This window comes from Mobula birostris, chromosome 7 (assembly GCF_030028105.1).
Source record: "Mobula birostris isolate sMobBir1 chromosome 7, sMobBir1.hap1, whole genome shotgun sequence".
Taxonomy (NCBI): domain Eukaryota; kingdom Metazoa; phylum Chordata; class Chondrichthyes; order Myliobatiformes; family Myliobatidae; genus Mobula; species Mobula birostris.
In genome coordinates, this window is record NC_092376.1 from 17170468 (window position 1) to 17195217 (window position 24750).

At 45.7% G+C, this 24750-nt stretch overlaps 1 protein-coding gene across 6 annotated transcripts in view; it reads left to right on the plus strand.

Annotated features, from left to right (window-relative positions):
- Positions 1-19462: 19462 nt before the first annotated feature.
- The window catches only part of LOC140200028 (P2Y purinoceptor 8-like), a 51619-nt gene continuing 46331 nt past the window's right edge, over positions 19463-24750 (plus strand). For 2 of the 6 annotated variants that reach the window (XM_072262671.1, XM_072262663.1), the window contains exon 1: positions 19463-19542. The gene's annotated coding sequence lies outside the window, so the exon portion shown is untranslated. Of the gene's footprint in view, positions 19543-19782; positions 19839-21029; positions 21283-21750; positions 22040-22059; positions 22153-24750 lie in introns of those variants that run through there. The other 4 variants (XM_072262666.1, XM_072262667.1, XM_072262668.1 and 1 more) reach the window with 4 other exon arrangements.

Below are 24750 nucleotides of genomic sequence, written 5' to 3' on the forward strand. Positions count from 1 at the left end.
TGGAATGCTCTGCCAGGAGTGGGGGGTAGAGGCAGGTACCTTAGGGGCATTTAATAAACTCTGAGGTAGGCACCTCGATTCAGCATATTTAGACAAACTTCTAGGTAGCCTGGTATGGAAACACCAATGCCCTTGAATGGAAGGTCCGCCAAAAAGTAATGGATACGGGCCAGTCCATCACGGGTAAAGCCCTCCCCACCATTAAGCACATCTACACAAAGTGTAGTTGCAGGAAAGCAGCATCCATCGTCTGGAACCCCCACCACCCAGGGGTCATGCTCTCCTCTCGCTGCTGCCATCAGAAAGAAGGTACAGGAGCATCAGGACTCGCCATCAAGTTCAGGAACAGTTACTACCTCTCAACAGTTATTACTTAGGCTCTTGGACCAGTAGGGATAACTTAGCTCAACTTCACTTATTCCATCACTGAAATGTTCCCACAGCCTATGGGCACACTTTCAAGGAATCTTCATCTCATGTTCTCAGTATTTATTGCTTATTTATTTATTACTATTATTTCTTTATATTGGTATTTGCATTTTGTTGTCTTTTGAACACTAGTTGGTGTGGTCTTTCATTGATTCTGTTATGGTTATTACACTATTATGGATTTATTGAGTATGCCTTAAAGAAAATTAATTTCAGGGTGTATATGGTGGCATATATTACTTCGATGATCAACTTACTTTGAACTTTGGATGATAGAAAAATGGAAGGCCATGTGGGAAGGAAAGTTGGATTGATGCTAAAGTAGAAATAGTTGTGCAATCACTCATATCGAGTATGAGGTTCTCTGAAAAGGGTTGTCTATTGTTGCATTCTCAGGTAGCTTCAGAGGCTGATCTGTGATCTAGTAACTGGGATGTTAGAGTGGATTCCTGTAATGGAGAATGCCAGTGCATAACTTTGTTCTGGTCTCTCTCTAATGACAATACATCCTTTCTGAGACAAGGAGTCCAAGTGCAGCCTGACTAGTGTCTTATAAAGCCTCAGCATTATCTCTTTGCTGTCAACTAGAACCAGTCTGGCCATTCTCCTCTGGTATCTCTCATTAACAAGGCATTTTTGCCCACCGATTAGCTGCTCACTGGATTTTTTTTTTGTTTCTTGCAATATTCTTTGTAAACTTTAGAGACTGTTGTAGGTGAAAATCCCAAGAGATCAGCAGATTCTGAGATACTCAAACCACCCTGTCTGGCACCAACAATCATTCCATGGTCAAAGTCACTTAGATCACATTTCTTCTCCATTCTGATGTTTGGCCTGAAGAACAACTGAACCTCTTAACCATGCCTTCATGGTTTTAAGACCATAAGCCTTAGGAGCAGAATTAGGCCATTTGGCCCATCGAGTCCTGCTCACCATTTCATCATGGCTGATCCCAGGTCTGATCCAACCCCATACACCTGCCCTCTCACCATATTACTTGATGCCCCGACCAATCATGAATCTATTAACTTCCCCTTTAAATATACCCAAGGACTTAGCCACCACTGCAGTCTGTGGCAGAGCATTCCGCACAGATATACCACTCTTAGGTTAAAAAAATTCCTCCTTGCTTCTGTTCGAAAAGGTTGCCCCTCAATTTTTAGACTGGGCCCTCTAGTTGTGGTTACCTCCAACAGAAGGAACATCCTCTCCACATCCACCTTATCTAGTCCTTTCAACACTTGGTATATTTTGATGAGATTCCCCCACATTCTTCTAAATTCCAGTGAGTAAAGACCCAAAGCTGTCAAATGCCACTCATATATTAACCCCTTCGTTCCCAGAATCATCCATGTGAAACTCTTCTGGTCTCTCTCTAATGACAATACATCCTTTCTGAGATAAGGGGTCCAAGTGCAGCCTGACTAGTGTCTTATAAAGCCTCAGCATTATCTCCTTGCTTCTATTCCCCTTGAAATAAATGCCAACATTGCATTTGCCTTCTTTACCACAGACTCAACTTGAAAATTAACCTTCTAGAGGTCTCTTGCATGAGAACTTCTAAGTCGCTCTGCACCTCTGATGTTTGAACCTTCTCCCCATTCAGATAATAGTCTGCACTATTGTTCCTTTTACAAAAATGCACGATCATACATTTCCCAACACTGTATTCCATCTGCCACTTTTTTGCCCATTCTTCCAATTTGTCCTGCTGCAATCGCATTGCCTCCTCAGCAGTACCTACCCCTCCACTTATCTTCATATTTTCCACAAACTTTCCCACAAAGCCATCAGTTCCATTATCCAAATCATTGACAAACAATGTGAAAAGTAACGTTCCCAATACTGACCCCTGAGAAACACCACTAGTCACCAGCAACCAGCAACCAACCAGAAAAGGCCCCCTTTATTCCCGCTCACAGCCTCCTGCCTATCAGCCATTCTTCTAACCATGCCAGTATCTTTCCTGCAACACCATAGGATTTTATCTTGTTAAGCATCTCATGTATGGCACCTTATCAAATGCCTTCTGAAAGTCCAAGTAAATGACATCTGCTGCCTCTCCTTTGTCCACCTGGCTTGTTACTTCCTCGAAGAATTCCAACAGATTTATCAGACAAGATTTCACTTGACAGATACCATGCTGCCTTTGACTTATTTTATCATTATTCTACAAATATCCAGAGACTTCATCATTAATAATAGATTCCAACACTTTCCCAACCACTGAGGTTAGGCTAACTGGCCTATAATTTCCTTTCTTTTGCCTCCCTCCCTTCTTAAAGAGAAAGTGACACTTGCTAGGACCAAACTCTTTCGGGACTCTGGGATGTAGTCCATCTGGTCCAGGTGACTTATCCACATTAAGACCTTCGAGTTTGCCTAGCACTTTTTCCTTTGTAGCAGTAACGGCACTCACTACTGCTCGCTGACACTTACCGACCTCTGGATTACAGCAGTGTCTTCCACAGTAAAGACTGAAGCAAAGTCCTTATTAAGTTCATCTGCCATTTCTTTGTCCCCGATTATTATCTCACCAGCATCATTTTCTCAATTCCCTTTTATTCTTTATATAACTGAAAAAAACTTTTAGTATCCGGCTTTATATTATCAGCTAGTTTGCCCTCATATTTCATCTTTTCTCTTCTTATAGTTTTTTTTAGTTGCCTTTTGTTGGGTTTTAAAAGCTTCCCAATTGTCCAAGTTCCCACTCACTTTTGTTACCTTATGTGCTCTTTCCTTGGCTTTTAACACAGTCCTTAACTTCTCTAGTCAGCCATGGTTGCCTAGCCCTGCCACGAGAACTTCTTTTGTGGGACATAACTATCCTGCGCCTTGTGAACTATTCCCAGAAACTTCAGCCACCATCCTTGCCAGTATCCACCTCCGATCCACCTGGGCTTGCTCCTCTCTCATGCCTTTGTAACTCCCTTTATTCCGCTGTGATACAGATACATGTGACTTATGCTTCTTCCTCTCAGACAGCAGTATGATTTCAATCATATTATGATCACTGCCTCTTAAGTTAACTAATAAAATCTGACATTAAGCTGATTAATAAAATCTGGGTTTTTACACAACAACTAATCTATGATAACCTTTCCCCGAGCAGGCTCGAACACAAGCTGCTCTAAAAAGCCATCTCGTAGGCATTCAACAAATTTCCTCTCTTGCAATAAGATACCAACATGATTTTACCAGCCTCCTTGCACATTGAAATCCCCCGTTTTAGGTATTGACTTGCTGCCACATGATTGGCTGATTAGATATTTGCATATACGAGCAGGTACGCATGTGTACCTAATAAAGCGGCCTCTGAGCGTGTATGACCATCTACATCCAAGCTGCCTGCAAAGTTGAATTTTTCTTGTAAATGGCAAAATGATTCAAGCCACTTGTGTGTCTGTATTTAAAGCCAAGGATATCCCATATCCTTGCAGATTAGCTCTGCTTGCCTTGCTTTAAGTTTTCTGTTAGAACGGTTTGGTGTGACCTTTAAGGGAGATTGTTGTTATGATAAGATTACTGCTTCCTGCATTTCTTTCTTCTCTCTATTCCTCCGAGCTGACTTGCTGGGACACATGCAAAGTCTGTTCCCTTGAGTGTCACACTGGGCAGGTCTGCTTTTTGTTTTTATTAGCGCACAAATGATGGACTCACTTTCAAGGACTCTTCAGCTCATGTTTTCAATGTTTATGCTTGCTTATTTATATTATTGTTTATTATTTTTGCATTTGCACGATTTGTTGTCTTCTGGACTCTTGTTGAAATCCCCAGTTTCATCGATTGATCCTCTTTTATAAATTTGCTGAGCATGCCCACAAAAAAATTGAATCGCAGGGTTGTATATGGTGACATACGTGTACTTTGGGTAGTAAAATTTACTTTGAACTGGCTTTTAACTCCGGTTTTGTCTATTCTAAAATCAATGGAACTAGGAGTGCTAATCTGAATCAGAATTGAAAACTATCATAATGGCTTATTGTACTTTGAGGGAGCATTGGAATGAACAGGGCTTGCTTTAAGCTTTCAATAACACAGACAGAGAAAGATCTGCTGAAGAAAATATTAGCTTGATTTGTCATATGTACATCAAAACGTTGAGCGAAAATGTGTTGTTTGCACCAAATCAAATTAGCGTGGGTTGCACAACTGTTACCATATTTTTGTTGCCAGCACAGCCTATCCACAGCTTGCCAAGCCTAAACTTAACCTTTGGAATGTGTGTGTCTGGAAACTGGAGCACCTGGAGGAGAATAAAGGGGAGAATGTACAAATTCCACTTAGAGGGGGATGCATACCAAACCCCTGTAGGTGATCACGGGTGCTGTCAAGTGATTGCACTAACCATTACACTGCCATGTCACCCTAATAAATTAACACCATGAACTTTTAACAAGGGCGACTACCTTTTTCATATCCAACAAATCTGAAGGTAGCTCAATGCACGTGCTTAATCCCATTAGTACAGCATAGGTACAGACTCTTTATCCGACAATGGCTGCACCGAACATGATTGCAAATAAGACTACCGTGAATCTCTTTTGCCTGTGCAAGTTACGTGTCCTTTCATTCCCTGCATGCTCATGTGCCTTTCTAACAGCTCTTATGCTCAATGGCCACTTCATTACGCACCTCCTGTATGTTTGTAGTATTCCCATCCACCTCAAGGTTCGTCGTGCTGTGCATTCAGAGATGCTGTTCTGCACACCACTGTTGTAACGCATGGTTATTTGAGTTACTGTTGTCTTCCTGTCAGCTTGAACCAGTCTGGCCCTTCTCCCCTGACCTCTCTCATTAACAAGGCATTTTCACCCACAGAACTGCCACTCACTGGGTGTTTTACACTTCAAAGACTGTTGTGCATGCAAATCCCAGGAGATCAATATTGTCTGAGATACTCAAACCACCCCGTCTGGCACCAACAATCATTCCATGGTCAAAGTCACTTAGACAACATTTTGTCCTCATTCTGATGCATTGAGTAACTGATTGGCTGATTAGATATTTGCAGGTGTACAGGTATACCTAATAATGTGTCCACTGAGTGTAGATGCCACCAATGTATCTGCTTCAACCCACTACTCCTGGCAGCTATTTCCAGGCACGCTCTGTGTAAAGTCATTTACCTCCTCACATTAAATGCATGTCCTATTGTATTCAAAATCTCTACCCGGGGAAAAAGTAGTTTCTAAATGTCTACCCTTTCCATGCCTGTCATAACTTAATAAATTTCCATCAGATCTCCCTTCAGCCTCCAGCACCCCAGAGGAAGCGAAGGGTGACCCTCAGGTTCTTTTGGCAAGGGAAGACAATCTCTGGCCCTGCCAAACGGGTGAGATTGACATGCGAGTCCACCCCAAACACCCCTGTTTGTGTGGATGCTGCGTGATTTGTTACCGTTACAGATCAGTACCACGGAATAACAGACAGAGCACTGCACACTTTATAATTCTTAATTTGACTACAGGGTAGGTGGAAAAAAAGCAAAAAAAAGAAAAGGCCCATTTTAATGAAACAGTCTAATGTTGGAGCTCATGGTTTCCTCTTCGCCGATCCTCCTTCGGACCCATTGGCCTTCGTCAGGTCATGGCTCCACACGGCCTCTTCTCTCTTCATCTCCCACCAAACAAAAGACCCAGATCACCCTGGTGTCAGGCACACGGCACAAAAACACCCCCCTCCCCAATCATTGGACGGCTCATATTCCAAAGCACCCGTTATCTCTAACCATAACCCAATCACTGCTTCTACAGAAAGACCATTACATTATCAGTGGAACCTTTCCCAGGGTGTTACATAAGTTTGTCACATGTCTACATATAGCTCATAACCTCTATCAAACCAGCATCCTGGTAAGTGTCCTCTGCATCCTCTTTAAATTTTCCACCTCCTTGAAGTGACAAGAATTGCAACAATGCTCAAAATACTATTGAAAGTGAGATATCATTTAAAGCAACAACTATATGGCATGGTAGCCTGCCATATAGATGATGATATGGTGAAACTCCTAATATTCATGTTCCACTGTTAATTACTACAGCATGGAAGGAAACCATTTTGTTTACATCGATCATGCCAATTCCCCACATACCTGCAGGAGGCATTTGGGATGAATGTGTGCAGAATAGATTTATTAGCTTGCTGTCTGGTCTCGGGGGCATGGCTTACAAGGGGAGATTGAGTAGGCTAAGATGTTATTCTGTGGAATGTAGGAGATTGAATGGTTACTTGACAGAGGTATATAAGATCAAGAGGGGCATGGTAGCACAATGTGTTGCAGCACAGATGACCTGAGTTCAATTCCCACTGCTGTCCGTAAGGAGTTTGTATGTTCTCCTCGTGACTGTGTGTGTTTCCTCTGGGTGCTCCAGTTTCCTCCCAAAGTCCAAAGTCATACCAGTTGGTAGGTTAATTGGTCATTGCAAAAAAAAAGTCTCATGATTAGGCTAGGATTATATCGGGGATGTTCAAAAGGCCGGTAGGGCCTATTTTCTGCTGTATCTCAATAAATAAAATCAATCAATAAATGAGGGACAAAGACAGGGTGAAAGCTTTTATCCAGGGAAGAGATGCTAAAAACAAGATGGCAGAAGGGAGAGATTTGAAAAGGATATCAGGGGCAGCTTCTGCATGCACAGGGTGGTGAATATTTGTTTTTTTATTGAGGGTACAGCCTGGAGTAGGCCTTTCTGGCTCTTCAAATTTAACCCTAGAATAAACACAGGACAATTTACAATGACCAACTAACCTACCAACTAGTAGGCCTTTGGTCTCTGGAGGAAATTGAAGCACTCAGAGGAAACCCGGAGAAGGTACAAACTCTTTACAGGCAAAGGCGGGAATCGGACCCGGTTCACTGGTACTGTAAAGCGTTGTGATAACCACTATGTTACCATGGAATGAACCGCCAGAAATCGTGGTTGAAGCGCCCACAATGGCAATGTTTACAAGCCATCGAGAGAAGTACAGAGATAGGAGAGGTTTAGAGGACTATGATGTTACGATACGCACCCGACCGTGTCAGCTTCCTGTGTTTGGACGTTCCGACTTTCCAGAATCTGGATAGCTGGCACAACCCCTTTAAAGATTTAGCCCCACTCCGCTAACTGGCAACCATGATTTGGTGTCAGTATTTTAATATTTAAAGCGCACCTGAACTGAGGCTCTGTGCTCAGTCGTCAGTTCTACTTTGGATTGTTGTCTAGTGTCTAGTTTAGAACCCTGTCCTTGTTTCAGTCTCGTATCAAGTCTCGATTCTAGTCCCATATACTCCAGCACTTGGGTCCCGAACATCCTCACCTGGCTTTCTTGTCACATATGACTCAAATGTGGGAAGATCGGACTAATTTTCTGGGCAACACAGTTAGTATAGATGAGCGAGCTGAAGGGCTTGTTTCCAACCTGATTTCGCTCGGAGTCTATGACTTTCTACCAATCCTACCAACCTCAGATTTCAGATTTAATATCACCGGCATATGTCATGAAATTTGTTACTTAATGGCAGCATTACAGTGAAATACATGATAAATAAATATAGAGTTACCTTTAGTGTGTATGTGTGTGTATATAAAATATAGATAAAATAAGTAGTGCAAAATAACGGAAATAAAAATAAACTAGTGAGATGGTGTTCATGGGTTCAATATCCATTCAGAAATCGGTTGGCAGAGGAGAAGAAACTGTCCCTGAATCGTGTACCTTCCGGCTTCTTTTCCTCATTCCTGATGGTAAAACTGTGAAGAGGGCATGTCTTGGTTGGCGGCCCCTTAATGATTGACGTCACCTTCCTAAGGCACCGCTCGTTCAAGGTGCCTTGGATACTACCGAGGATAGAGCTGATTAATTTTACAAGTTTCTGCAACTTATTTCAATCTTGTGCAGTAGCACCACCACTCCATACCAGATGGTGATGCAGCCAGTCAGAATGCTCTCCACAGTATATTTGTAGAAGTTTTCAAGTGATTTAGTTGACAAACTTAATCTCCTCAAACTCCTAAAGAAACATAACTGCTTCTTGCCTTCTGTACAGCTGCATCAATATGTTGCATCTAGGTTAGGTCTGCAGAGATATTGACACCCAGGAACTTGAAGTTGCTCACTCTCTCCGCTTTTGATTCTGCAAAGAAGATTAGTTTGTGTTTCCCTGTCTTACCCCTTCCTGAAGTCCTGAAGTTTGGTCTTACTGACATTGAGTGCAAGGTTGTTGCTGCACCACCACTCAACTGGCTGATATATCTCGCTCCTGTACACCTCTCATCAGCATCTGAGATTCTGCCAACAGTGGTTGTATTATCAACAAATTTATAGATGCTGTTTGAGCTTTGCCTCGCCACATAGTCATGGATGTAGGGAGAGTAGAGCAGAAGACCAAGCACACATCCCTGTGGTGTGCTGGTGTTGAATGTCAGCGAGGTGGAGATGTTATTTCCAACCCGCACAGATTGAGGTCTTCTGGTTAGGAAGTCTCCCAGCCTCCCAGACGGCCATATCTGAACCTGGTGTGTCGAGCTGCAGCTCCTAAGGGACAGCGTTAGGGAACTGGAGTTGCAGCTCGATGGGCCACAGGAGACAGACAAGTGGGTAACAGTCAGGAGTGCGAAGGGGAAGAGTCAGGTACTAGAGAGTACCCCTGTGGCTGTCCCCCTGATCAATAAGTACTCTTGTTTGAGTACTGCTGGGGGAGACAGCCTACCTGAGAGAAGCGACAGTGGCTGTGCCTCTGGCACAGAGTCTGACTCTGTGGCTCAGAAGGGTCGGGAAAGGAAGAAGATGGCAGCAGTGATAAGGGAACCCATAGTTAGGGGGGCAGACAGGTGATTCTGTGGACACAGGAAAGAAACTCAGTTGGTAGTTTGCCTCCCAGGTGCCAGGGTCCGGGATGTTTCAGATCGCGTTAAAGATATACTGCAGTGGGAGGGAGAACAGCCAGAGGTCATGGTACATATAGGTACCAATGATGTAGGTAAGAAAAGGGAAGAGGTCCTGAAAAAAGACTACAGGGAGTTAGGAAGGAAGTTGAGAAGCAGGACCGTAAAGGTAGTAATGTCGGGATTACTGCCTGTGCTACGTGACAGTGAGTACAGGAATAGAATGAGGTGCAGGATAAATGCATGGCTGAGAGTTTGGAGCAGGGGGCAGGGATTCAGATTTCTGGATCATTGGGATCTCTTTTGGGGCAGGTGTGAGCTGTACAAAAAGGACAGGTTGCACTTGAATCCCAGGGGGACCAATATCCTGGCGGGGAGGTTTGCTAAGGCTACTGGGGAGAGTTTAAACTAGAATTGTTGGAGGGTGAGAACCGAACTGAAGAGACAGAGGAAGGGGCAGTTGGCTCATAAATAGAGAAAGCTTGGAGACAGTGTGTGAGGGAGGATAGAAAGGTGATAAAGAAGGGACATGCTCAGACCTACGGTTTGAGATGTGTCTATTTTAATGCAATGAGTATTGTGAACAAAGCGGATGAGCTTAGAGTGTGGATCAGTACTTGGAGCTATGATGCGGTGGCCATTACAGAGACTTGGATGGCTCAGGGACAGGAATGGTTACTTCAAGTGCCAGGTTTTAGATGTTTCAGAAAGGACAGGAGGGAGGCAAAAGACGTGGGGGCGTGGCACTGTTGATCAGAGATAGTGTCACGGCTGCAGAAAAGGTGGACGTCATGGTGGGATTGTCTACGGAGTCTCTGTGGGTGGAGATTAGGAACAGGAAGGAATCAATAACTACTGGGTGTTTTTTATAGTCCGCCAATAGTAACAGGGATATCGAGGAGCAGATAGGGATACAGATCCTGGAAAGGTGTAATAATAACAAAGATGTCGTGGTGGGAGATTTTAGTTTCCCAAATGTCGATTGGCATCTGCCTAGAGCAAGGGATTTAGATGGGGTACAGTTTGTTAGGTGTGATCAGGAAGGTTTCTTGACACAATATGTAGAAAAGCCTACAAGAGGAGAGACTGTACTTGATTTGGTATTGGGAAATGAACCTGGTGATGCACCATCAATAACTCCAAAAGACTGGAAGTAGACTAAATACTGAAAGGCTTTTATTAGCAGTAAAATGTGACCTCCATCATGCTGAGTATCTGCCCCTGGACTGAGAGGAGGAGCAATGGCGCAATTGCCTTTATTCAGGGATTTGTGGGAGGAGCCACAGAGGCAGTCAGCAGAGGGGCGTGTCCAGACAGCTAACCCAGTTACAGTATATATATATGGTTTACCACATTCACCCCTCCTGTTTTTAGAAGAGTCCCGCGGTGTGAAGTGACTGACAATACTTAAAACAAGTATATTTACAGGTCAGGTCTATCTGGTGGTCGAGTCCATCACTGTGATCTACATAGCACCGGCGATGGCGGTTGTGCTGGCTCTGGCCTGACTTGGGGTGTCAGCACGTTAGGCATCGGTAATCACTCATGTGTGTGCGTCGTGCCCGGTATGGGACTGTCGTGTGGTGTCTGTGTAGGGCTTGGAGTGAGCGGTGTCTCGTGGGTGTATATATCGGTGGATACGGGGTTAATAGTCACCACGGAGTGTTCAGGGTAGGGCCCGGTGCTCCTGCGGGCGCCAGGTCGCGGATGGAGACCGTGTCCTCCCGCCCATCAGGTAAAACCACATAGGCATACTGGGGGTTCGCATGAAGTAAGTGAACCCTCTCGACCATCGGGGAGTATTTATTGCTCCTCGCATGTTTCCAGAGCAGCACTGGCCCCGGGGACGTCAGCCAAGTTGGTAGGGTGGTCCCAGTAGTCAACTTTCTGGGGAAAGAAAAGAGTCGCTCATGAGGGGTGGCATTGGTGGCCGTGCATAACAGGGAGCGGATGGAGTGGAGTGCCTCGGGAAGGACCTCCTGCCAGTGGGAGACTGGCAGTCCATTTGACCTGAGGGCTAAGAGTGTGGCCTTCCACACCGTGCCATTGTCCTTCTCCACCTGTCCATTCCCCCGGGGATTATAGCTCGTGGTCCTACTAGTTGCAATTCCTCTAGCCAGCAGGTATTGGCACAGCTCATCACTCATAAACGAGGACCATCTGTCACCGTGGATATAGCATGGGTATCCGAACAGAGTGAAGAGCTTGCGCAGGGCTTTTATAACTGACGTGCTAGTGGTGTCGGGCCAGGGGATGGCGAAGGGGAACCGCATATAGCTGGTTGATCTGTGTGCTAGCGCACGTTCCCCGGGTTAGGGCATCGGAGGGCTCATTGAGCTTCCCAGGCCTGTACATGATGTCATAGTTGAAGGTGGAGAGTTCGATTCTTCACCTCAGAATTTTATCATTTTTGATTTTGCCCCGCTGTTGGTTACTAAACATGAATGCAACTGAGTGCTGGTCAGTCAGCAGGTGAACTTTTTGCCGGCGAGATAGTGCCTCCAGTGCCTAATAGCTTCCACTATGGCCTGGGCCTCTTTCTCCACTGCGGAGTACCGAATTTCAGGGTCTTGAAGGGTACGGGAGAAGAACGCCACTGGTCTTCCTGCCTGGTTGAGGGTAGCAGCCAGTGCAAAGTCGGAGGCGTCACTCTCTACTTGGAAGGGAATGACCTCATCCACCGCATGCATTGCTGCTTTGGCAATGTCCCCTTTAATGCAGCTGAAGGCCAAGCAGGCCTCGGCTGAGAGGGGGAATGTGGTGGACTTGACCAGGGGGCGGGCCTTGTCTGCGTAGTTAGAGATCCATTGGGCATAATATGAAAAGAAGCCCAGGCACCTTTTGAGGGCTCTGAGGGTGTTGGGAAGAGGGAGTTCCAACAGGGGGCACATACGGTCAGGGCCAATGACTCCGTTCTCCATGACACACCCAAGGATAGCAAGTCGGATGGTTCCGAACACACACTTGTCCTCGTTATAGGTGAGATTGAAAGCTTTGGCTGCTTGGAAAAATCTTTGGAGGTTGTTGTCATGATCCTGCCGGTCGTGACTGCAGATGATGATGTTATCCAGGTATGGGAACGTGGCCTTCAGTTGGCACTGATCCACCATCCGGTCCATTTCCCTCTGGAAGACAGATATACCATTCGTGACACCGAATGATGGTCTGGCTATAGTCCATGACCATCCTGTTTTTCTCCCCGTTCCGAACAACAACCACGTGCACCCTCCAAGGACTTGTGCTTGCCTCAGTGATCCCCTCCCTAAGCAGCCGCTGCACCTCCGATTTAATGAAGGCTCTGTCCCCCGCGCGGTACCTCCTGCTTTTAGTTGCCACAGGTTTACAGTCAGGGGTCAGGTTGGCGAACAGCGGTGGGGAAGGGATCCTGAGGGTGGAGAGGCCGCAAGTGGTGTCGGTAGTGCGGCTGTTGGCATGGTGTTGGGTGGGATGTGCGGGTCGCTGTGTGTGTGTGTGCTCAGTAGCGGGGTATGTGACGTATTCCTACAAAACTGAGGATTTACAATAGTGATTGGTGGGAGGCGCCTGTCATACTCCATTGTCACGCTTTTCAGGTGGCTCTGGAAGTCGAGCCCCAATAGCACAGGGGCACACAGTTGAGGCAGGACCAGTAACGTAAAGTCTCTATATTCTGTGCCCTGCATCATTAGCGTCGCTACACTACACCCCCCCCCCCCCGGGATGTCTGTTGTATGCGACCTGGAGGCCATGGTGACCCTCCGACTTACTGGCCGTATCGTGAGTCCGCAATGCTGCACCGTGTCCGGGCGGATAAAACTCTCCGTGCTGCCCGTGTCAAACAGGCAGCTTGTCCTGCGCCCCTCCACCAGGATATCCATCATTGACCTTGCGAGCTGGTGGGGAGCGCTTTGATCAAGGGTCACGGAGGCTAGAGTTGAGTCGCTGTCTTGGTCCGGCGCGGTGGGGTGCCCCGTGAGCACCCGAGGGTTGTCGGCGGTGGGAGGTGATGCCGACCAAGATGGCCGCCCCCATGTCTTGCATGTGGTGGCGGCGTGCAGGCAAGATGGCGACAGACAAGATGGCAACCCCCATGTCTTCCACGTGGTGGCGGCGTGCAGGCAAGATGGCAGTAGGCAGGATGGCGACCCCCATGCCTTGCATGCAGCGCTGCTTGATCCCGCTTGTGGTTTGGACTTACAGGCCTTGGTAAAGTGGCCCTTCTTTCCGCAGCTGGAGCAGGTAGCTTCTCAGGCCAGGCAGCGTTTCCGGGAGTGCTTCTCGAGTCTGCAGAAGCAGCACTTCGCGGACTCGCGACTGGCAACAGCTGTGGTCGATTCGCCGGTGGGTTGCGGGGTCCGTGGCGTCCACGAGGCCGTTGGGAGATCATGTACCTGGAGAGCATCAGAGTTGTGGAGAGCGGCCTCCAGCGTGTCTGCCAGCTCAATCACTGAACGTAAGGTAAGATCAGCTTGTTCCAGCAGCCGCTGGCACACATACACTGACCTGGTCTCCGTGATGAAGGTGTCTCTCACCAGGAGCTCCGCATGCTGTTGTGTCGTCAGTTCTCGGCAGCTGCAGGTCCTCACGAGTGTCTGTAGGGCGCAGACAAACTCAGCGCTCAGCTCCCCGGGCTGTTGCTGCCGTGTCGCTAAGCGATGCCGCGCGTAGACGGTGTTTACCGGCCGCAGGTATTGTCTTTTGAGTGCGCTCATCGTGCCATCGTAGCTCGGCTGGTCTCTGATCATCGAGTAGACCCGTGGACTGACCCTGGAGAAGAGAGCTCTGCACTTCGCTGTGGACTTGGTCACTTCCATCTCCTCCAGGTATGATTCGAAGCAGGACAGCCAGAGTTCGAAAGCGTTTCTGGCTTCAGGTGTTTGCGGGTCAAGGTCTAACTTGACCAGTCTCAGAATGTGTTCCATGCTTTAAAATTACTGCTAATAAAATTGATGCACCATCAATAACTCCAAAAGACTGGAAGTAGGCTAAATACTGAAAGGCTTTTATTAGCAGTAAAATGTGACCTCCACTATGCTGAGTATCTGCCCCTGGACAGAGAGGAGGAGCAATGGCACAATCGCCTTTATTCAGAGATCTGTGGGAGGAGCCACAGGAGCAGTCAGCAGAGGGGCATGTCCAGACAGCTAACCCAGTTACGACATATATATATGGTTTACCACAGTATCAGATCTCTCAGTGGGAGAGCATTTTGGACATAGTGATCATAATTCTATTGCCTTTACAATAGCATTGGAGAGAGATAGGAACAGACAAGTTAGAAAAGCGTTTAATTGGAGTAAGGGGAATTATGAGGCTATCAGGCAGGAACTTGAAAGCTTAAATTGGGAACGGATGCTCTTAGGAAAAGGTACGGAGAAATGTGGCAAATGTTCAGAGGATATTTGTGTGGACTTCTGCATAGGTACGTTCCAATGAGTCAGGGAAGTTATGGTAGGGTACAGGAATCGTGGTGTACGAAGACTGTAGTAAATCTAGCCAAGAAGAAAAGAAAAGCTGATGAAAAGTTCAGAGAGCTAGGTAATGTTAGAGATCTAGAAGATCAAAAGACTAACAAGAAGGAGTTTAGGAAGGAAATTCGGAGAGCCAGAAGGGGCCATGAGAAGGCCTTGTCGGGCAAGATCAAGGAACACCCCAAGGCATTCTACAAGTATGTGAAGAGCAAGAGGATAAGACGTGAAGGAATAGTACCTTTCAAGTGTGACAGTGGGAAAGTGTGTATTGCACCGGAGGAAATAGCAGAGGTATTTAATGAATACTTTACTTCGGTATTCACTATGGAAAAGGATCTTGGTGATTGTAGTGATGACTTGCAGCGGACTGAAAAGCTTGAGCATGTAGATATTAAGAAAGAGGATGTACTGGAGCTTCTGGAAAGCATCAAGTTGGATAAATTGCCGGGACCGGATGAGATGTACCCCAGGCTACTGTGGGAGGTGAGGGAGGGGATTGCTGAGACTCTGATGATGATATTTGCATCATCAATGGGAACGGGAGAGGTTCCAGAGGATTGGAGGGTTGCTGATGTTGTTCCCTTAGTCAAGAAAGGGAGTAGAGATAGCCCAGGAAATTATGAGTCTTACTTCAGTGGTTGGTAAGTTGATGGAGAAAATCCTGAGAGGCAGGATTTATGAACATTTGGAGAGACATAATATGATTAGGGATAGTCAGCATGGCTTTGTCAAGGGCAGATCGTGCCTTACGAGCCTGATTGAACTTTTTGAGGATGTGACTAAACACATTGATGAAGGAAGAGTAGTAGATGTAGTGTTTGTGGATTTCAGAAAGGCATTTGATAAGGTATCCTATGCAAGGCTTATTGAGAAAGTAAGGAGGCATGGGTTCCAAGGGGACATTGTTTTGTGGATCCAGAAATGGCTTCCCACAGTAGGTAAAGAGTGGTTGTAAACGGGTCATATTCTGCATGGAGGTAGGTGACCAGTGGTGTGCCTCAGGGATCTGTTCTGGGACCCTTACTCTTTGTGATTTTTATAAATGACCTGGATGAGGATGTTGAGGGATGGGTTAGTAAGTTTGCTGATGACACAAAGGTTTGGGGTGTTGTGGATAGTGTGGAGGGTTGTCAGAGATTACAGTGGGATATTGATAGGGTGCAAAACTGGGCTGAGAAGTGGTAGATGGAGTTCAACCCAGTTAAGTGTGAGGTGGTTCATTTTGGTAGGTCGAATATGATGACAGAATATAGTACTAATGGTAAGACTCTTGGCAGTGTGGAGGATCAGAGGGATCTTGGTTCCGAGTCCATAGGATGCTCAAAGCAGCTGCGCAGGTTGACTCTGTGGTTAAGAAGGCATACGGCGTATTGGCCTTCATCAATCGTGGAATTGAATTTAGGAGCTGAGAAGTAATGTTGCAGCTACATAGGGATCTGGTCAGACCCCATTTGGAGTATTGTGCTCAGTTCTGGTCACCTCACTGCAAGAAGGATGTGGAAACCATAGAAAGGGTGCAAAGGAGATTTACAAGGATGTTGCCTGGATTGGGGAGCATGCCTTATGAGAACAGGTTGAGTGAACTCGGCCTTTTCTCCTTGGAGTGATGGAGGATGAGAAGTGACCTGACAGAGGTGTATAAGATGATGTGAGGTATTGATCGTGTGGATAGTCAGAGGCTTTTTCCCAGGGCTGAAATGGCTGCCACAAGAGGACACAGTTTTAAGGTGCTGGGGAGTAGGAACAGAGGATTTGTCAGGGGTAAGTTTTTTACTCAGAGAGTGGTGAATGTGTGGAATGGGCTGCCGGCAATGGTGGTGAAGGCAGATACCATAGGGTCTTTTAAGAGACTTTTTGATAGGTACATGGAGCTTGGAAAAATAGAGGTCTAAGGTAACCCTAGTAATTTCTAAGGTAGGGACATGTTCGACACAACCTTGTGGGCCGAAGAGCCTGTATTGTTCTGTAAGTTTTCTATCCGAGGATCCAGAGGCCCAGGTTCTGTAGTTTTTCGATCAGGACAGTATGAATGATGGCGTTAAGTGCTGAACTATGGTCAATAAACAGCATCCTGACATAGGAATTTGCATTTTCCACATGATCCAAGGCCAAGTAAACTGCCATTGAAATCGCGTCTGTTATAGATTTATTGTGATGATAGGCAAATTGCAGTGGCTCCGGGTCCTTCCTGAGACAGGTGTGGATTCCAGTCATAACCGATCTCACATAGCTTTTCATCACCGTAGATGTGAGTGGTACAGGACTATAGTCGTTGAAACAGTTCCCACCGCTCTTCCTGAGCACTGGTATAATTGTTGCCCTTTTGAAACAGATGGGAACTTCTGACTGCAGCAAAGAGAGATTGAAAAGTCTTTGAGCACTCCCGCCAGCAGGTTGGCGCAGGTTTTCTGATCCTTGCCAGGTACTCCATCAGGTCTAATGCCTTGGGAGGGTAAACCCTCTTGAAAGACAGCCTGACGACGGCCTCCGAGACTGAGATCACGGGTCATCGGATGCTGCGGTGATCCTCACAGTTGTGGTTTTATTCTCCTTTTCAAAGCGAGCATAGAAGGTTTTAAGCTCGTCTGGTAGTGAAGTATCGCTGCCATTCCTGACGTTGCGTTTCGCTTTGTAGGAAGTGATGTCCTGCAAACTCTGCCAGAGTCATCATGCATCTACTGACCCCCCCCCTCCCCCCCCAACTTCTTGGCTTCTTGGCTCTTGAAATAGCCCTCCGCATTCTTACCTGGTTTTCTTGTACAGACCCGGGTCGCCAGACTTAAATGCCACAGATCCAGCCCACAGCAGACTCCGAACCTCTTGGTTCATCCACGGTTTTTGGCTTGGGAATGTGCAGCAAGTTTTCGTAGGCACCCACTCATCCGCACAGGTTTTAATGAAGTCGGCGACAACCGTGGCAAACTCATCCAGATTCAAAGATGAATCCCTGATTACAGTCCAGTCCTCCACCGATTCAAAGCAGTCCTGTAAGCACCCCTGTGCCTTCCTGATTCATACCTTCTTGGTCCTCATTACTAGTGCTGCGGTCTTCAGTCTCTGCCTATACTCAGGGAGCAGAAGTTCTTCCCTTTTCCTTTCTTCCATGGTCTTCTGTCTCTTTCACCAATCAACTTCCCCGCTCTTTACTTCATTCCTCCCCTTCCAGCTTTTACCTATCACATGGTGTCAACACCCCCACCCACCTTTTAAATCTACCCCTTTGCTTTTTTTCTCTCCAGTCACGCGGAAGGGTTTCGGCCCAAGACGTCGACTGTACTTTTTTTTCCCATAGATGCTGCCCGGCCCGCCGAGTTCCTTCGGCGTTTTGTGTGTGTTGCTCGGATTTCCAGCATCTGCAGATTTTCTCTTGTTTGTGATTTGAGAAGTACAGCCAGGGGTTCAGACTTTCCGAAGAGTGGGCGTGGAATATAGCACAGTAGGCACCCTTGAATTTAGTGTAGCAGCGGACCGGTGTGTTAGTTACTCTGGTACTACAGGTGATTTGTGGATAATATTTATTTTGTGACTTTATCAGGCTGGCCTGGTTAAAATCTCCTAAAATGATGGGGACGGTATCAGGACGTACTGTTTCATACCTGTTGATTATATCGCTCAGTTCGTCTCGAGCCTGTTTGACATTAGCCTAAGGTGGAATATACACCGCTACATCACAATTCTAGTCTTTATCAGTTTTATTTATTTATTTATTTATTCAGCGATACTACACTGTAACATGCCCTTCCGGACCAATAAGCTTAGTTACAGCCAGGTGACCAGCCAGGGACGTGGGAGGAAACTGGAGCACCTGGGGGAAACTCACGTGGTCACGGGGAGGACGTACAATCTCTTCACAGGTAAAGGCAGGAATTGAACCTGGATCCCTGACGCAGTATTAATGTTACGCTAACAGTTAGGGGTTCCCAATTTGGGGTCCACGGACCTTTCGGTTAATGGTAAGTCTCCGTGGCAAAAAAAAAAGCAGGTTGGGAACCACTAACTACTACACTACCATGCCATTTTCGTTTCCGTCAGAACCTCCTGGACGAGGGGAGTTTGTAAGAATTTAGACCAATGGGAGTTGAGGCTTCAGATTGAAGCAGTCTGGACAGAGGGAACTTTCTCTGACCAGTTGGACCTCTCCCCACTTTTCGATTTCACCTATCACCTTGTGTTTCTCTCCCCCCTCCCGCCCAACTTTTAACCCCACTCCCCATCTTTTTTTCTCTAGTCCTGCTGAAGGGTGTCGGCTCGAAACGTCGACTGTACTCTTTTCCATAGAGCCAGTCTGGCTTGCTGAGTTCCTCCAGCATTTTGTGCGTGTTGCTTGGACCTGGAGACCAGAGGTTTTGGGATGGCAGTCCAATGAGTGACAAGTTATGAGAAGTTCAATGGGTGTTGAGGCCAATGGGTACAGTGATTTCAAACCAAAAGACCAAAATAGGATCCAACCTATCTGTTGGCAGAGTAAAGGGGAGCATGCTGTGATACTGTTTTCAGCAGATTGCGGAATTGGTTTCAGAGCTGAAGAAAGCGACGGAGTGATTGCAGCAAGGATGAAACCAGAGCAAAAAGAACAGAAGGAAATAGCGAAGTGATGAAACAGGCTGTTGTAACATCTAAATAGCCACAAAAGGGTGTGTCTTTATGCGGTTTGAGCTAACTTAGAGCGGAAGGGAGTGAATTTCAGTGTTGAGGTAAGAACTTCCTGTTGGAGAATGTATCATTACAAACTCACTTTGTGTGTCTCAGTTAGCGGGAAGCTTTTAAGACGATGGCAACAAACTTGACTTAAGGTATGTTTCCCTTGCGGTGTTGATGCATTTTAATATTATTTTTAAATGCTCTGCAATTTGAATTAAAGCAGGTCATTGTACGAGGCGAACTGTGCAGATTTTATCTTTGAGTAAAAAATGCTGAGCTGAAATGTGCATGACAGGTTATCCAAAGTCCTTCCGATTATGATCTGAAAATGTTTCACAAGGAAACCAAAGGCTTCCTTTTGAACGTCATTTCCTCACAGGTGCAGGAAAAGTGTTCACACAGATCACGCAACCATACAGAGTATGCCCGCCAATTTAACACTTTACAGGTGAGTGCTCCAGGTGGCCTTACGCAACTAAAACTTTTTGCACCTGCTTTCACTGCGCGCGCCCCTCCCCCGCCACCTTCAAATTATTCCTTGCAAACTATCTTTTTGATCACCTACTTGTGTGGATAGTAAAGCCCCCCGTGTAGTGTTTTGGGGCATTTGTTCTGTGCAAGTGCAAGCCCCTTCCATCACTCGCACGCCCTTGGCAAAATACAACCAAAAATTTAACCCTTGGTTTTTTATCAAAATGATTATTCTGATTTGCATAACTGGCAGGCTTAATAAAAGTAAATTTATTTTATGTTTGTTTGTTTTTGCAGCTGTCAATTAAAATAGCATCTGCTACAAATTGGATCTTCAATTAGTTATAGAATATATTGTAGGATAGAATGTGAATCTAATTAATATATTGTAAAAGTACGGTACTAAGGAACTCTGAATAGCTGCTGTCTTTCATTTATAAACAACATTTCTTTTGGTTTGGAAGTTTGTATGGGCAATTGCATGCTAAGCTCAACACTGTGGGAACTGGTTCAGTTACACTCTACTGGTTACTGAAGGAGAAGTGACACCAAGAGTTACTAGACGGCAAGCAACCAGCAGTCATATTAATGCGGCTGTATCGTGTAGCATTAAAATATTTTTGTTTTCTGTTTTATATTTGATAAGATTGGCTTTATTGGTCACAGGCATGTTAAACCATACAGTGAAATGCGTTGTTTGTGTCGAATAAAGCCAGCGAGGATTGCGCTGAGCGGCCAGCGTTTCTGGCGCCAACATAGAATGCCCACAATTCACTACCCCTTTCCTGTATGGGAGGAAACCGGAGCATCTGGTGAAAACCCACGCGGTCACGGGCGAGAACGTAAAAACTCCTTGCAGCAATTGATCCCTGACATGATCATCCCTGCCGCTACTGTATGGTGTTATATTATTGCATTGTCTTGAATATGGAATATAATGTCATTGCTGAAGATACTTATTTTTCCTTTTCCTGACATGGTAAGGGGAAAGATTTTTTTTGGAGTAGTGTACTGAGGGTTAAACACTAACCTTCAACAGATACAGTCACTACTTCTTCCCAAATGCTTCAGTTTGCTGACGCACTCGGGCCCCTTCCTCCCGCCGCCAGTAGAGGTAAACTCCCCGCACTGTCATTCCATGAGCTTGCACGCTTTTACCACATCATGCAATCTGATCAGCCAGCCGTTGCTTTTCGTTTAACGTTTGTGCCTCTGCTAGCGTCGTGGAGGCTGCAGGATTTGAAGTGTGACCACTGCAGAGAGAGAGAGGGAGAGAGACCCTTGGTTTAACACTTTCTGCAATAGCTCAAGTTGTCAGACAGCCGATCACGTGGACAGTCGGAGCCTTTTTCTCTGGGCGAAGAAGGCTAATATAGCCGGAATTAAAGTGATTTGAGGAAATAATAGGGAGAATGTCAGAGGTGCGTTGTTTTTTTTTGGACAGAGTGGTGAGTGAGTGGAACGCACTACCGGGGGCGGTACCGTACATTAGCGATATTTTAAAAACTCAAATTGAAAAAGCGCGCGGCTGATAGAATTGAAGGTTATGCAAGAGAGAAGGGTGAGATTGATCTTAGAGTAGTTTAAAAGGTCGGCACAACATCGTGGGCCGAAGGGCCTGCACCGTGCTGTGTTGTTATCCTGTGACTGTCGTAATTGCTGTTGTAATTGCTCATCTCTCGATCCCTATCTGGATAGGCACTGGATCCCGATCGCCATGGGATCTTCGCCAAATTACCCCCTCTGTCGCTGGGCTTGAGTAACTGGGGGTTGGGGGGTGAGTTGCTCACGGAATGCGATGCTTTCCCAGGCTACGTAACCCTGCTTGACGTCTAGGGGCAGCAAACTGCAGTTTCCCGCCGCTGTTGACATTGGTTACAGTGCAATGAAGCAAGTTGAGTTTATGTGGTTGTGCGTGCATGGGTTGAAGTCACACCGCACTGTACAATGTTGACTAGCAGGTGCATTGGAGTTTAATCCAGTGCCAGACTTGATCAACACCGCCAGATTTGATCAACACCACCAGACAGGTGCGACCGTGTCTGGTGTGTCGCCTCTCTGCGGAATTCTGATTTCAGCCAAAGCAAGGGGTTTTCTCAGCTGAGTGAAAAGTCTTTCCACTGAACAGAGGAGGAATAGCGAGAAGAACAAAGCGACGTGCTCTCACGTCTCGCAGCTGTGAGCTCGACTTCTATATTCTTGGTTCAGTGCAGTGTGGAAATTTAAAAAAAAAACGACCAGTTATTTGTGCTTAGTACTGGCTTAGTCAGCAGCATTTTAACCTCTGAAAGGTAAGGCCACTGGTTCATTTTTAGCTCCAGAAAGCAGGTGAATCAATCCAATCTTGAGAAATTATGGCACAGTGGAAGTCAGATACCTGTATTTTAAAATTTATTAGACACTAAACCAAGGCTTCAGGAAGAAGAAACGTAAGTTACATGTATCAGTGTCGCAATGGAATCAAGGGAATTACAGATAGATGAGAAAGGAGTTTTCCCAGGTGGATTTGGGGGGTGAGGTGGATACTGGCAGTGATGAAGGCAGAGCACAGGTGGCCGAGGTTTCTGGGAATAGTTCACAAGGCACGGGATAGATATGTCCCACAGAAGTTGTTCTCAAATGGCAGGGCTAGACACGAGTGGCTGATAAGGACCACTTAAAACCCAAGGAAAAGGCATACAAGGTAGCAAAAGTGAGTGGGAAGTTGGATGATTGGGAAGCTCTCAAAATTTGAAAGAAGGCAACTAAGAAGGGAAAAGATGAAATATGAGAGCAAACTAGCAGATAATATACAGCAGAATACTAAAAGTTTTTCAGTTATGTAAAAGTAAAAGGGAGGTGAGAGTTATTATTGGACCACAAGAAAATGATGTTGGTGAGGTAGTAATGGGAATGGCAGATGAACTTAATAAATACTTTGCTTTAGTCTTTACTGTGGAAGACTGGATGCCAGAGGTCTGTGAGTGTCAGGAAGCAGAAGTGAGTGCCATTGCTATTACAAAGGAAAGAGTGCCAGGCAAACTCAAAGGTCTTCAGGTGGGTAAGTCACCTGGACCAGATGGACTTCATCCCAGAGTCCTGAGAGATGTTGCTGAAGAAATAATGGGTGTATTGGTCATGATCTTTCAAGAATCACTCACTTCTGGCATGGTCCTGGAGGATTGCAAATGTCACTCCACTCTTTAAGAAGGGAGGAAGGCAGAAGAAAGGAAATTATAGGCCAGTCAGTGTTTGTGAAAGTGTCGGAGTCTATTATTAAGTGTGATGTTTCGGGGTACTTGGAGAATAATGACAAAATAATTCAAAGTAAGCATGGTTTCTGCAAAGGGAAATCTTGCCTGACAGGTCTGTTGGAATTCTTTGGGGAAGTAACAAGCAGGGTGGACAAAGAAAAGGCAGTGGATATCATTTACTTAGATTTTCAGAAGGCATTTTGATAAGGTGCCTCACCTGAGGCAGCGTAAGAAGATAAAATCTTATGATGTTGCAGGAAATATACTGGCATATATTGAGGGATAGTGACAGGCAGGAGGCAGCGAGTGGGAATAAAAGGGGCCTTTTCTGATTGGCTGCCTGTGACTAATGATGTTCCTCGGGTCGGTATTGGGACCACTACTTTTCATATTGGTTCTCGTTTTTAATTATTTATGGTGCAACTATAACGAAAACTAATTTCCCCCGGGATCAATAAAGTATGACTATGACTATATTGTTTGTCAATGATTTAGATAGCAGAATTGATAGCTCTGTGGCAAAGTTTGTGGGTGATACGAAAATAGGTGGAGGGATGGTTTGTGCTGAAGAAGCGATGCCATTGCGGCTGGACTTGGACAAGTTGGAAGAATGGGCAAAAAAAAGTGTCAGATGGAATACAGTGTTGGGAAATGTACGATAATGCACTTTGGTAAAAGGAACAATAGTACAGACTATTGTCTAAATGGCGAGAAGATTCAAACATCAGAGGTGCAAAGGGACTTGGGAATCCCTGTGCAAGACTCCCAGAAGTTTAATTTACAGGTTGAGTCTGTGGTAAAGAAGACAAATGCAATATTGGCATTTATATCAAGATGAATAGAATATAGAAGCAAGGAGATAATGCTAAAGCTCTATAAGACAATAGTCAGGCTGCTCTAGAAGTATTGTCAATAGTTTTGGGCCTAATATCTCAGAAAGGATGTGTTATCATTGGAGAGGATCCAGAGGAGGTTTTCGAGGATGATTCTGGGAAGGAAGGGGTTAACATATGGGAAGCGTTTGTCAGCTTTGGGTCTGTACTCATTGGAATTTAGAAGAATGTGGGGGGATCTCGTTGAAGCCTACCAAATGTTGAAAGGACTAGATAAGGTGGATGTGGAGAGGATATTTCCTCTGGTGGGGGTATTCGGAGCAAGAGTCCACAGACTCAAAATTGAGAGGTGACCTTTTAGAACAGAAGTAAAGAGGAATTATTTTAGCTGAGGTGTGGTGAATCTGTGGAATGCTCTGTCACAGACTGCAGTGGAAGCCAAGTCTGTGGGAATATTAAAGCTGAAGTTGATCGATTTTTGATTGGTCAGGGCATCAGGGGTATGGTACGAGGGCAGGGGTATGGGGTTGAATGGGATCCGGGATGAGCCATGATGAAATGGAGGAGTGGACTTGATGGGCTGAATGGCCTAATTCTGCTCCTATGTCTTGTGGTCTAAGGTACAGAAGCCTCAGGACTCTCACCACCAGGTCTAGAAACAGTTATTATCCTTCAACCATCTGGCTCTTGAACCAAAAGGGGTAACCTCACTTGCCCCATCATTGAAATGTTCCCAACACCAATGGGCTCACTTTCAAAGACTCTTCATCTCATGTTCTCAATATATATTGCTTATTTGGTAATATTATTATTTCTTTCATTT